The sequence below is a fragment of the Medicago sativa genome, chromosome 5 (genome assembly GCF_051527215.1).
Source record: "Medicago sativa cultivar Bolivia chromosome 5, Bolivia_mono, whole genome shotgun sequence".
Lineage (NCBI taxonomy): Eukaryota > Viridiplantae > Streptophyta > Magnoliopsida > Fabales > Fabaceae > Medicago > Medicago sativa.
This window is the reverse complement of record NC_140753.1, coordinates 53,899,361-53,913,211: the sequence shown is the minus strand read 5'-3', so window position 1 is coordinate 53,913,211 and position 13,851 is coordinate 53,899,361. Positions and strand designations below refer to the sequence as shown.

At 32.1% G+C, this 13,851-nt stretch overlaps 1 long non-coding RNA gene across 3 annotated transcripts; it reads right to left on the bottom strand.

Moving 5' to 3' along the window:
• Positions 1-8,978: 8,978 nt before the first annotated feature.
• LOC146923039 (uncharacterized) lies at positions 8,979-13,387 on the bottom strand. Of its 3 annotated transcripts, none has more exons than XR_015012688.1 (3): positions 12,918-13,318; positions 9,296-12,333; positions 8,979-9,215 (listed from the first exon to the last, which is right to left on the bottom strand). It is a non-coding gene; the product is annotated as an uncharacterized LOC146923039 (long non-coding RNA). The 3 variants fall into 3 exon arrangements; XR_015012689.1 differs by having other exon boundaries at positions 8,979-9,622; positions 10,330-12,333; positions 12,918-13,316; XR_015012687.1 differs by having other exon boundaries at positions 8,979-12,333; positions 12,918-13,387.
• Between the last annotated feature and the right edge of the window lie 464 nt (positions 13,388-13,851).

The following is a 13,851-nucleotide window of genomic DNA, read 5'->3' as shown; positions in this document are numbered from 1 at the left end:
AAATAAGAGATGAATGTGAAGTATTTATAGAAGGAGGGAGAAATGTAGCCGTTAGGGGGAAAGAAAAAGGGGTTACTTTTCACTATTCATGACCGTTAAAAGGGGGAATATAACCGTTTATTTAGACGCTGGAAGGCTCGAACGGTACACACAGATAAATCACCTCATGGTAATGAACAAAGATTAACACTTCACATATCAATCACGTCAAGCTGTCAGTTCACCAACAAACGCTTGAGTTTACTTTTTGTTTCAAGTCACAAAGTTCACCAACGGACGCTTGGGTTTACCTTTTTATCTTGTTTCAAGTCACCAAGTCCACCAACAGACCGAGCAGGTTTGCTTTCATCATGTTTCAAACGGCCAGTTCCAACTAATGAACAGTTTGGAATCACAATTCAATTTCAATAGTGTCATCCCCAATAGGACTGATTCAAAGAGCGTCACCAATCAAATTTGTTTCAAGTGGCAGGTCCCACCAAATATTCATCTTTACCAATGTCTATCCAAATCTCCCCAGTAATTGTTCAAACCTTATCTCAAGTGTCTTTTGTTAAACACACACGTCTTTACTAATTCAAAACTAATAGACGGTTTCATTTCTCATTATGTTCGTCTTTGCCATTTCAAAGGTAATAGACACGTCTTTACTACTTCAAAAGTAATAGATAGTTTCTCTCCTGCATTGTGGGTCTTCACCTAATTCACGGTGACAGACGCGTCTTTACTACTTCAAAGGTAATAGACAAATTTATTTCTTGTTCGTCTTTACTAATTCAAAAGTAACAGACATTGTCCTTTACTAATTCAAAAGTAATTGACAAATCTACTTCTTGCACGTCTTTACTAATTCAAAAGTAACAGACATTGTCCTTTACTAATTCAAAAGTAATTGACAAATCTACTTCTTGCACGTCTTTACTAATTTAAAAGTAACAGACATTGTCCTTTACTAATTCAAAAGTAATTGACAAATCTACTTCTTGCACGTCTTTACTAATTCAAAAGTAACAGACATTGTCCTTTACTAATTCAAAAGTAATTGACAACTCTACTTCTTGCACGTCTTTACTAATTCAAAAGTAACAGACATTGTCCTTTACTAATTCAAAAGTAATTGACAAGTTTACTTCTTGCACGTCTTTACTAATTCAAAAGTAACAGACATCGTCCTTTACTAATTCAAAAGTAATTGACAAGTCTACTTCTTGCACGTCTTTACTAATTCAAAAGTAACAGACATTGTCCTTTACTAATTCAAAAGTAATTGACAAATCTACTTCTTGCACGTTTTTACTAATTCAAAAGTAACAGACATCGTCCTTTACTAATTCAAAAGTAATTGACAAGTTTGCTTCTTGCACGTCTTTACTAATTCAAAAGTAATTGACAAATTCTACCATGTCCATTTTTACCAGTTCAAAGGTAACATACTTCATCTTTACTACATCAAAAGTAATAGACGGTTTCTTTCCTCTAATGTTCATTATTACCACTTCAAAGGTAATTGGCATTCTCTCCTCCCCAACAATCATTATCCGTTTGTCCCTCAGTCGGCATATGTTCATCTTTGTTGCATTCATAATTGCATCGCATACATACATACCATTATATTCATAAGCATTGCATTCTCAGCATTTCAATTGGTCAAAATTGGTGTACTTAATATTTAAGTCTCTTCGACCCGTCAAAACAAAGATTCTATCTTCAAAGTCTCCGGACGAAGAGACTTAAATAGGGGCATCTGTCATACCCCAAATTTTGACCAAAAATCATGCAAGATACACCGACACGTGTCCTTTGACTCCGATCAGTCTTTGCCTTTTCAGCGAAAATTTCGGCAGAGAGGTATTTTAAAATACCTCATATTTGGTTCCGAGTCGGGCCCTCTTCTCTCAATTTTTATTACTTTTATTATTATTATTATTATTATTATTATTATTATTATCGTTATTATTATTATTATTATTATTATTATTATTATTATTTATTTATTTATTTATTTATTTATTTTTATTATTATCATTATTATTTATTTTATATCAAAAATCCAGAATGCTGTCCGATAAAATATCCAAGGAACCACAGCTGTTAACAGCTCATCCCAACAGTGTCCTGTCCCCTTGTACCAAGCCAAGGCATATTTCTGTCTCTCCTTCAACACACTGGATGTCTCAAAACCTCTCTATAAAGAGGACGCTTGCACACACAAGAAGAGGAGGATTTTTTTTCCCAGCAAGAAGAACACACACTAATAGCCAATTTTTAGGACACAAAGAATACGCACAAAGGAGCAAAAAACACACAGAGAGACATAAACCTGCAAAGAAACCAATTTCAAAGCCAGAATCATCACACACAACACAACAATTTTCACCCTTTAACCTGCAATCAACCAACACATAAACCTGCACAACATGAACAACAGAAAGCCTTTTTTAGTATCCTGAATCAAAACGGTTACGGCACCAATGAACCATCACAAACCCTCACAAACATAATCAATCTAAAACCAAAATCGGCCATCACATAAGGTCGTCAAGCCGTCACCAACAAAATCCATATCACAAAAATCCAAAACCAACACCACAAATCAGTGACAAACTGGTTTCAATCCAACCCACAAATCCAAAAATCCGAATCTACCGTAACCCAAAATCATAACCCAAACGGTACCCTTTTCCTTTTGTTCGTATAGATCTAGATTCCATTCTTTTTTTGTTTTGTTTGAGTCTAAAAAAAAATCAAAAGAAGAAAACAAGAGAAAAACAAGAAAGAATAAACGTGAAAGAAGAAGAGATGAGAGAGAATTAAAATTGGCAATGAGGGGAATCGGTACTGATGAGGGATATTTATATCCCTGGAATCCAGTGTGGCGCGGTGCATGTTCTATCATGCACCCTCGCCCTCCCAGGCCATTGGATCTAATCTGATGGCCCAGTTTGAATTAAACCAACATCAGATCAAGGCCGTTGATCAGATAAATGGCCAATTTAGAATCCCCATTCTCTTTTAATTTCCTTTTTATTTTTTCATTTTTCTTTATGCATTTTTATTTTCTCATGCATTTTTATTTTATTTTTGCATTACATTCTATTGTCTACTATTATCATATGCATATTTAAATTTTGTCATTAAATACACATCTCAATCCAGAGTACTCTGGTCCTAAATTAACTGTTAATATTATATTATTCTCCAGAACAATCTGGTCCTTGTTAATTAAATTAATCCAGAGTGCTCTGGTCCTAAATCAATTGTTAAATATTTCTGCTTATATAATCATTCTCCAGAGTACTCTGGTCCGTGTTAAAATAACCTTATATTTCAGCTTAACATTATTTTTCTCATTCTGCTTATATAATTTGCATATCATTATTCAAAATAACAAAAACATTCAAATATATCAAAATCACAAAAATATTTTTATAAACAAACTTTGATCCTAAATCAAGCGATCGTCTTTTCATTTTATTTTCTTAATCAAATCATCAATCAATTTAATTCTACTTTAAGTCTACTTTCTTTCAATATCAAAAAATACAAACAAATTCTAATTTGCCACTTGGCTTTTCACTTTAAAACCTTTTCAAAACTATTAAAAAACACAAAACAAATCAAACGTCAATTTCTACCCCGAACTACGAGGTTTTGATCCCTCACGGGTACGTAGGCAAAGGACACGCGTCCTTCCAAATCAATAAAAGTGTAGATAAATTAGGTCTCTATTTTCTTTCATCATTTCAAATTTCATTTTTTTAAAGCAAGCAAGTTTATAGCACAAAAGTTAAATAAAATCAAGAGGTTCTCGTAGAGTACTACGAATATTTAGGGTGCTTAACACCTTCCCTAAATATAACCAACCCCCGAACCCTTAATCCCTAAAAAATGTGGTATTTGAACCTTTTTCCACTTTCTTTTGAAAAGAATTAAATGTTCAGTCGTGAAACCAATTTAGTGAGTCAGAAGCCAATCAAATGGCCTTTTGACCGTCCGAAAAATGACGCGACAGGTGTGTTCTAGCAAATCCCTATATATATATCACACGTGTGTATATCTAAATGGTAGTTTGATTGTTAGTTAGGAAGTCTGTGAAACGGTTATAGATCTAACCAGTAATCACTCACTTCTCTAAACATGAACATTTTCTACTAAGTGTTTATCAAAAAATATGTTTAGCAGATCGAACTTCTTAAACAGAGTAGAACAAATTAGAATAATTTGGGCCAAACACTACTTAAGTCTCGAATAAAATATAAGTTGAAGATCAATTTTATAATCAAATGATTTCTTGAAAATCGGCTAATTCTGACCAGCCTAATAATTTTAGAAGAAGTGGGGCCTAAAGCAAATTTGAATATATGAGATATTTTTTTATTAGAATATGAGACTTTTTTGTTTATAAAATTCAATAAAAAATAATTATTTGATGAGAGATCTAAATCGAGGGCTTTGATGGCTTACCCTTAAGTTGACCCTGATTGATTCTGATTCTTATAACTTTGTGTATGTTTGTTTGGTATTATCAACATGCACTTAGTATTAAAGGATAAGATCTTACACGGTAATGACATTAAAGGCATAGTCGACTTTTCTTAAACCAATCATAGATAACTATAGCATATACCATAATATGTACGTATAAATAAATATGACGAAAACTTTGGTTAGAAATAACTTTATTATGTACTAAGTCAGAAAATAATAACAGAAAGTAGTGGAAAGAAGAATAGATATGTTCTACCGTATCTTTAAGCAATGGCAATTGTGTGCACCGTCCCACAGAATAAACTTTGACCTTTAAGCCGAAAGTTAGAATTGATAGATGAGAAAAAGAAGAAATGTTGAATCAGTTGGTTTATGAGACAATAAATCAATGGTGTATATCTAAGTGAGAAGTTATATTCGAAAGGTTGGAATTTATAATAAAGGTGGTAAAATTCTAATAACTTAGGATTATCATGAACACAACCAAAACTTTCTTATCACTGTCTTATATTCGATGGGGTTTGTTTCTTACTTAAAAATATCATTTCATTCAATTTGATTAAATACATCGAAAACAACACAAATTAGTAAAATGATAAAGGATAAATCTACGAAATAAACTCACAATATATAAGATACATATAAGAACATAAAACAAAAAATACATACAAAAGTGTAATTAATCATTGATATATAAATTACAGAAAATTATATTTTGTATTTAAAGTGATCAAATAGTCATATCTCCACATTTATAATGTTCACGTCCAAGTTATCGAATCAAAATCAAATGCTTTCCACAACAAGATAGGAAAAAAACAAATATCATGACACCAAGACAACAGACGAACAAGGCCGCAATCACACAAAAAGAAGTACAAAATGAAAATCAAATATGTGTGGATACCACTTACTTATAGGACCAAACATATTAGTTCAGTTCTTTTTTTTTTTTACTTTGCATTAGTGGTTACTAGTTAGTTTTAGAACAGTAAATGGCGTGGTTCTAATAATTACTTGATTATTGTTATCATCTTGTTCATTAGAGTCACACAAAATACATCTCCCTTTTAAGCATTATTGTCAACTCCATTTTGTATGTCTCTTTTAAGCATTATTCAATCTTTAGTGTATTACTATATTAAGCATTATTCATGGGCATTACTCAATCTTTAGTATATCTCTTTCAAGCTTGCATAAATACATGTCTTGGGACATTGTCAACACCATTTTGGTAATAAGATTTTCTAGATACAAAGTAAGACAATTTAAACGTACAATAGGTGAAAGTGAAACTTTTCTATAAATACATATCTTGAAAAGTCAAATGAAAGACACATAATAGTTTGTGGCATAAGTAGAGAACATAATGTACCTTCTCGAGAACAAGCTTATACTCAATATCTTCATTGTATGTGTGTTGTTGATTTTTCATAATTGAGGTGTTGAGTTGGAGAAATTGATTGTGAAATTAGTTATAAAATGAGTGAAGTGTATATACATAACCCATTTAAGCACCGCGTTGTGTATGCTCTTAAGACATTTCATCACAACTAAAACAAATTGTCAAGAATTGACGTGAATCAAAGTGTAACCTTCCCTCATCAAACTCGTCCCCAAGAAAGTACTCTTTTTTATTCATTTTTAATCACTGTTCTCAATGTTAGTAAATCAAAATTTCTCCATTGTTTTTTTATGCAAAAATCATGACACTAAGAAAGAAGAAACTATTATAATTTATTTTAAATATCCTTAATTTAAAGAAAACCCTTATGAGTGTGTTGGAAAACACCATATGTTTTGTATGGCTTAAACTGCTGTAGCAATCTCTATAATAACGGTAACCGAAAATTTGGTTTAAGGTAGATTTGATTTTCCCAACTGCTTTTCATCACTTATAATCTCAAAAATCGTTGTCTTAAATCTTTTATTTTTAAATTGAACACTATTGAAACCTCAAAATAATTTTTATCATCTTTGTTAACAATAAACTCACTGATCTTTGATAGTTGAAACTTATAATTAATCCTCAATTCTCGTGAAAAGATCTTCCTCTTCACTTCATTACTTGTTACGACCGTGACTTGCATATCACTATTTTAAAATTGAAACATATGTTTTAAGGGGTATAAGTAAAAATGTCTTACCTAAAGGCGGAGCACCGTTAGGACGTTGATTCACTATGACTAGACTTTTGGTAGGCAAGGGGTTGCGCCTTTGCTTACACTAATCCAAAGTCTTCAGATCTTTGTGTCACAATAGTTTATGTCTAGGTCGTAGAAGTCGTTTTTTTTTTTTACAAAAATAAATGATATTCATTCGTTCAAATTGATTGAGTACATTGATACAATGCAAATTTGCTAAAAACAAAAAGGATGAATCTGTGAACATATTCACATCATCCATGTTAATAGCATAAAGCGACAAAGTACAAAAGTCTACACATATGACTATATTCAACTCTTCGGAATACTCATGTCTCCGAATCTGTTGTGTGGACGACACCAAAGTCATTGATTTGATCTGCTCTAAATCGAAGTCGATTTGACAATCTGAACCGAACAAATGCCTGAACGAAAAAAGAAAGACAAACAACATCGCACAAAGACGACGAACAAACCAACATCGCATTAAGCCGACGGAATAAAAAAATAAAATAGATGTGAAAATCACTTATTTCAATAAAAGGGAAAGAAAAAACGAGTTAGAGGGATGATTTTGGGTCAAAAATTGACCCTAAATCACCCATCTTTAGTGGATGAAGGAGAATAATCTATGGTTTTGGTGACGGCTCACAAGAGAGAAAGGGAAAAAAGAAAGAGTTATGTATACCAACACGATTCTAGCTAGTTAACAAATGTGTATGCAAAGGCTTTCGGGAAAAAGGTTGTAGAAGTCATTGTCATGCATAATGTATTGAATTCTTATTATATGTTGATAGATGTGATTGTGTTAATGATATATGTTGGTGTTGATTTATGTATTTAATATGTTTTAATTTAACTCACTTGGTTTGACCTGATGGTAATGGCTTGAGATCTTGGAATATGTTCTCCTCAAGGTCTCAGGTTCAATTATTTTCAATGTCAATTTAGATGGTTTATTTAGCTTCTAAAAAAATGCTATAATTCATTGTTTGGAAATGACGACTTTCTTTATATGAACATTTGTGCGGATGTATAACGGAATGACAACACTTGAAAAAGAGATATAAGATGAGAAGAATGAGTGATCAACATGCCTCTGTTATTGAAGATAGATGTCTATTTTTACGCTGTTAATAAGTCGAATAGTGTATATTTTGACTGACATTTGAAATTTATAGAGTCAACTTTGTACAATGTAATGAACTTTGGGCTTGTACTCTTTTGATTAAATAAAACATTGCTTAATTGCTTATGTTTATACCACATTTTAAACTATATGATGTTTTTTTATGCTTGGGAGTGTTTTTTAAAAATGAACAAACTTCTCACATTGTCTATTAATAATAAATATATAAAATTTAAAATGATACAAAACACACAACACCACCACATAAAAACTACATTTTCAATGGAATACAGAATGATACATAACAGTAAACAACAAATTACATTTTAACCAATATATAAAATAATACAAAAATGAATGATATAATATAATAAATTTAATGCTTGTAATAATAACAAAATAATATTGAATTCTAACACATATAAATTACTATAAGTCTACAATTCTCTATTTAACTACGTACCACCCAAATTGCTCTCTCTCTCTCTCTCTCTCTCTCTCTCTCTCTCTCTCTCTCTCTCTCTCTCTCTCATTTGTGTGTTTGATATTTCCGTTGCATACAGACTCAGAATCCATCAGACCCAGACTAGTTTTGAAAGACTTAGAAAAATATTTATAAAAAGGCAACACAATTACACCCCACTGTGTTTTTCTCTCCTTGAGTAAGGCCTGGGGAAACATAAGGGGGAGAGAGAGGAGGGAAGAAAAATGTGTAGTAACTAAGAATAATGAATATTTTCTTTGCGTTTCTTTCAGTTTGCTTCATGCACACATCAACGTGGCATTTGGTCATTATTAGTTGTGTGGTAAGAAATTTTATAATTGAGTTTTTCCTCTTTGTTTGAGACCAATGGTACAGTTGATACATTTACAAAAAACACTTTTTAAGTAGGGTGAAAATGATTTTTTAAGTGGGTTGGGGATCCCACTTATAGGTGGCCGACTTAATAACTATTTTGCTTTTAAGTCAGACGAATCGTCTGACTTAAAAGCATTTTATTAAGTCGGGTCGCCCCACTTAAAATATGTTTATTAAGTCGGGTCATCCCACTTAAAAAGGCTCAAAAAGGATAACAAAAATCACAGTTTTTAAGTCTATTTTGTGATCCCACTTAATAACTTGTTTAAATATTTTTTTTTTTAATCTATTACCATTGTATATATGATTATAATACAAAATTTAACAAATTAATTTAAAATTTCATACACGACCACTATTATAAAATATCACTAGATCAAATTTCATACCAATCTATAAACAAATTCAAAGTTACAAAATCATTCATTAATACCATAAATCTAGACATAAGCCAATAATCAATTGTCATTGTTTCAAAACATGTTCATTGCTAGACATATAAATTACATCAAAGTCTTTCAAGAATCAAACTTGCAAAGCGCTCTCGAACATTCATAATTTCATCATCAGTAAACGGGTTTTTGTCTCCAAAAATCTGAAGAAGAAAAAAAACATAATTATAATATCATATTAACTTAAAAAAAACACAAATAATTGAAATATTCAATTACGTACCAGATCCCATCCCATGAATCAGTAATACAACAACAACAACAACCAAGTCTTATCCCACTAAGTGGGGTCGGCTACATGGATCAAATGACGCCATAGTGTTCTATCAAACACCATATTTGGATCCAACTCATTGATCTCTAAATCTTTTCGAATGATTTCTCTAATGGTTTTCTTAGGTCTTCCTCTCCCTCTTACGTGTAAGTGTAATGCTCGGTATATTACTATATGAATTTCTTCAGGTATAATTTTTAACTTACTATGGGAGTATCCGATGTTGGCTTTCTCGGATTTCTCAAACCACTCAACTTCTTATACCCCGCTATAGCACTACAATAATAAAATATATTCATTAAAATTGTCTTGTAAAAAAAAATCAACTTGGGAATAACCCAAAGAGTAAAGAGCCTTCACTAGTACAAAATACATCATAATTAAATTTCTTAAGTTAAATTATTAACTCGTTAAAATGTTTGTAGTTCAACAGTTACAGTATTCTCATAAGTAACAACAGAACCATCAGCTGCAATACCCTAGAAAAGGCCAGTCTGCCCGTTACGATCCTACTCAAACATAACCAACATGCTGGCCACTAATACTAGCATTACACTTACACATAAGAGCTTATTATTAATAAAATGTACTAAATTATAAAGAATAGAGATATAAATTATAATTAAGCAGATCAGATTGCTAGTAGCATTGCATTGCAAGTGACACGATTATCGTAGGTACTGGATAAACAAGCAATCTTGCATTCAATTATTTCTTATTGCTTTATACATAAGAGAACAAAGCATTCATTTAAAATAACATTTTGAAATGGAATTTCAGTTGGTGAAGGAACTCTAAAAAAAAAAAAGTAAAGGAAAGAGATATTGCACTTACATTTAAAACAAAGTACATACTGTGAAAATAATATTTTTAACAATATTGGTCAAACCACTTTTGAACAAAGCTTAGGCAGATTCAGCTATTGTAGCAAATTAAAAAACACAGCTTAAAATATTAATCGAATGAGAAATAATTTCACTAACCTGAACACAAGCATGCAGAATATCGACCAAATCCAATGAGAAATCGATCAAATTCAGTGACAATCGACCAAATCCAATGAGGTGCGTCAACATCAGGTGTGGCACAAGTACAGTTCCACATTAGAATTCAGAACACTCTAGGCCTATCTCAACCCAAACTTAGCTCAAGGGAAGAGGATTAACAAAGCCATTATAGGGAGTATTGGGTCAATATGTGATCTTAACAATGTTGATAAGATGCAGTTGAAATTTTCCTTGTCATGAAGTAGGAAAACCTTGTTGGTGGCGCACCAGCTTGCATAGCCAAGTTAATGGCTACTACAAACTATGCTCAAGAGCCATTGCAAAACCAAAACTTAGTACTAATCATTGAAAATATGAAAAAACACCAAAATATCTATTGCAATTAAAAAAAATTGCACGGGGTAGGATAATTTGGTTTGTAACTCTTATACATCTGCTACATAAGTGATGCTAGTAATATGTAAATTGTTTAGTATATGACTTGGGGACCGATTCAAAAGCTATTTTAGCATAAGTGTTTATCGTGTAAGTGCTTATGTATAACCTATTTTTTTAACAAAATATAAGCTCTCCTAAAGGGTTTATGGAAATAAGCTGAAAATATAGCTTGCAGACATGTTATAAGTTGTTTTCATAAGCTCTTACAAACACTCTCATAAGTGTTTAGGCCAATAGATAAGCTCAAATAAATCAATTGAACTGACCCTAAGTCTAACAACTAACCAAGAAAGACTAGAAAAATTATAGACAAAAGAAAACATGAAGCAATTTGAAATGCTTACCCTTTCACAACCATCTACAGTCAATTTGGTCAAATTTTGAAAGCAAGAATGTATGTTATTATACCAATATACCAAACAAAATCTTTATTTAACATCTAACCTAAGCTTTATGTTATTATACAAGCATCACGGATTAATATGATCAATATCACCTAAGAATGTCCCATGTTAAATAAAATCTAGAAACATACCACATGTTAAAAATATTTGGATGCAGACCACGTTCCCTGCCAAATAAAAATATTACTGAGCTGTTTCTTTTCATTACACTCCATTTAGACTCATTCTACACGTACGTTCAATTTCGTTCCATTTAGAGTTTGATGTTTAACATTTTTTACCCATGACACTACCTCAATATTGTTTCTATTTTCTCTTCAGGAATAGGCTGCAGAACCAATTCTCAATGCCAATATCCCAATAGTATAAAGTAGCAACTTCTACTCCTAGTATTTTACAGATCTAAGATTTAATTATGTCTATCTACTTGATTGAAAATTTTTGGAATGGGTCCTACGTTGTCAAGTATTGTAAATGAAGAGGGAGGCCAAGGTAATATATATTGTTGGCATAAGTTTTACATAGTTATAATTGTCTTTTGCACAGTTGTATCATGTAGCACTGGTTTGAAAATTAGTGAAGGATTTATCTAGCAAACATTAGATAAAGATTGACAAATTTTTCCATGCGTTGAAATTAAAAGAAGTTACATGGATAAAAAATATAATGATTGCATGACACATAGAAATAAACAATTTTACCACTCAGTTTACATATTTTTAAAATTTGAATTTGTGAGCTACTTATATAATAAGAAAACATGAAATGCAAAATTGTGAAAAGAAAAGAGTGAAGAAAGAAGAATACGTAGTTAGTGAAGAGATACAAATGCTGAAATTCAAACTTCACACACCAACACTTACCTTCATTGTGATTTACCGTATTGTTTTATGACCTCATTCACATCTGCCTCTTGGTCAAATTCTGTATTGTCCATTGAAATTTCAGAAAGCTTTGGTGTGTATAAGATTCCATTGAACCAAAAGGTCTTCATCTTTGGGCAGTCATCAATTCTTATACTCTCACAGTTTGGCATCTCAACATATCAAGAGAAAGAGCTTCAGCAGAAACATTTGAGGTTGGAAAGCTTCCTTAGTTTTATATAGCACAATGATGAGAATATGATCTTCTTAGCCTTCTGTTGTTGTGGTTCAACATAAAGCTTAGGTTAGATGTTAAATAAGATTTTGTAGATATACCAATATAGCAAACAGGGACACCAGGGACCCTGAAACACCCTAAACAGGGACACTAAAACTTACACCAGAGACCCCTAATATTGTCAACAAAGACAACACTGGAACACCAGTACAACCGAGAACCTTCCTGCTCTATAAATTGAGATAAAAAATCTACAGCGGAAAACTAGAAGGAAAAAAGAAAATGCAGAAATATCCTCATTGGAACGACATTTTCACTGTAGGGAATACTTCTCCCAAAGAGCAAAACACCTGAAACAACAGAGTTCCGCAAACCAGCAGAATCCACAAAGCACAGCGTGCTAACTAGACAACAGAGGATCCCAATTGAGTAATCAAATCATTCAAAACCCTAACCCTATATAACAAACGAAAACAACTTTTAACAGAAACTGAATCTACTTCCAAATTGATTAGCATGGTTCCTTTAATCTTCTAAAACAAACGAAACTAGATTTTTACAAATTTAACAGAGAAATCGAAATTAAAAGCGTGAGACAAAGAAGAATTAGAGAAGTGTTACCTGTGTGCGACTGTAAGATGAAGAAAGAGTAAACTCGACGGCATGAAGCTCGATGGGTGTGACAGTGAAGAGTCAGTGGATTGAGAAGGTTTGGTGAAAGTGAATTGGTGATTGGGAGATTCAGAAGGTTAGGGTGTGGAGAAGGTTTGGAGAAGCTCGATTTCAAAAGGAATGGATTTGGAGAAGATTCAATTGATTCAGAAACTCTTTTTGAAGAAATCAACGTTGCCTCTTTTCTTCAGAAACTTGGCTCGATTGGATTCAGAATTTTGGGGGTTTTGGGTGTTTTTAGCTCGACTGGGTTTGGTGAGCGGGATAAAGTTTTGGTGAAATTTTGGTTTGGCTTAATTTTAAGCAAAATAAATACACCTTCCTGTCACTATTATAAGCAAAAATCAACATTTTACATTCATTCATTAAATGATGTATATGGTCTATAATAAAGACTATATACATCATTAATTGAATGAATCTAAAATGTTGATTTTTGCTTATAATAGTGACCGAAGGTTGTACTTTTTAAGTAGGGTCAAATGATTTAATATCTATTAAGCAAAAAACTTACCCTTGACACAGGTTTTTAAGTCAGGTGGATACCTGTCAACTTAAAATCCCTGTATCAAAAAGTCTTTTTTGTACTCCCTCCGTCCCAATTTATTTGACCCCTTAGCTCATTTCACACAGATTAAGAAAAATGTATAAATAAAGGGGAAAGTGGAATATATTGTATTGGGAATGATAAAAGTAGTATTATTTAGTGTTATATTGAATTGGGAATGATGAAAGTTGTATTGAAAATTGAAATGGGTCAGTTATTTTGGGACACTTTTTTTTAGAAAATGGGTCAGTTATTCCGGGACGGAGGGAGTACTAAGGACCAAAATGATGGTTTGCTAATAATTATATTCTTCTCAACACATTTATTTGTATCATT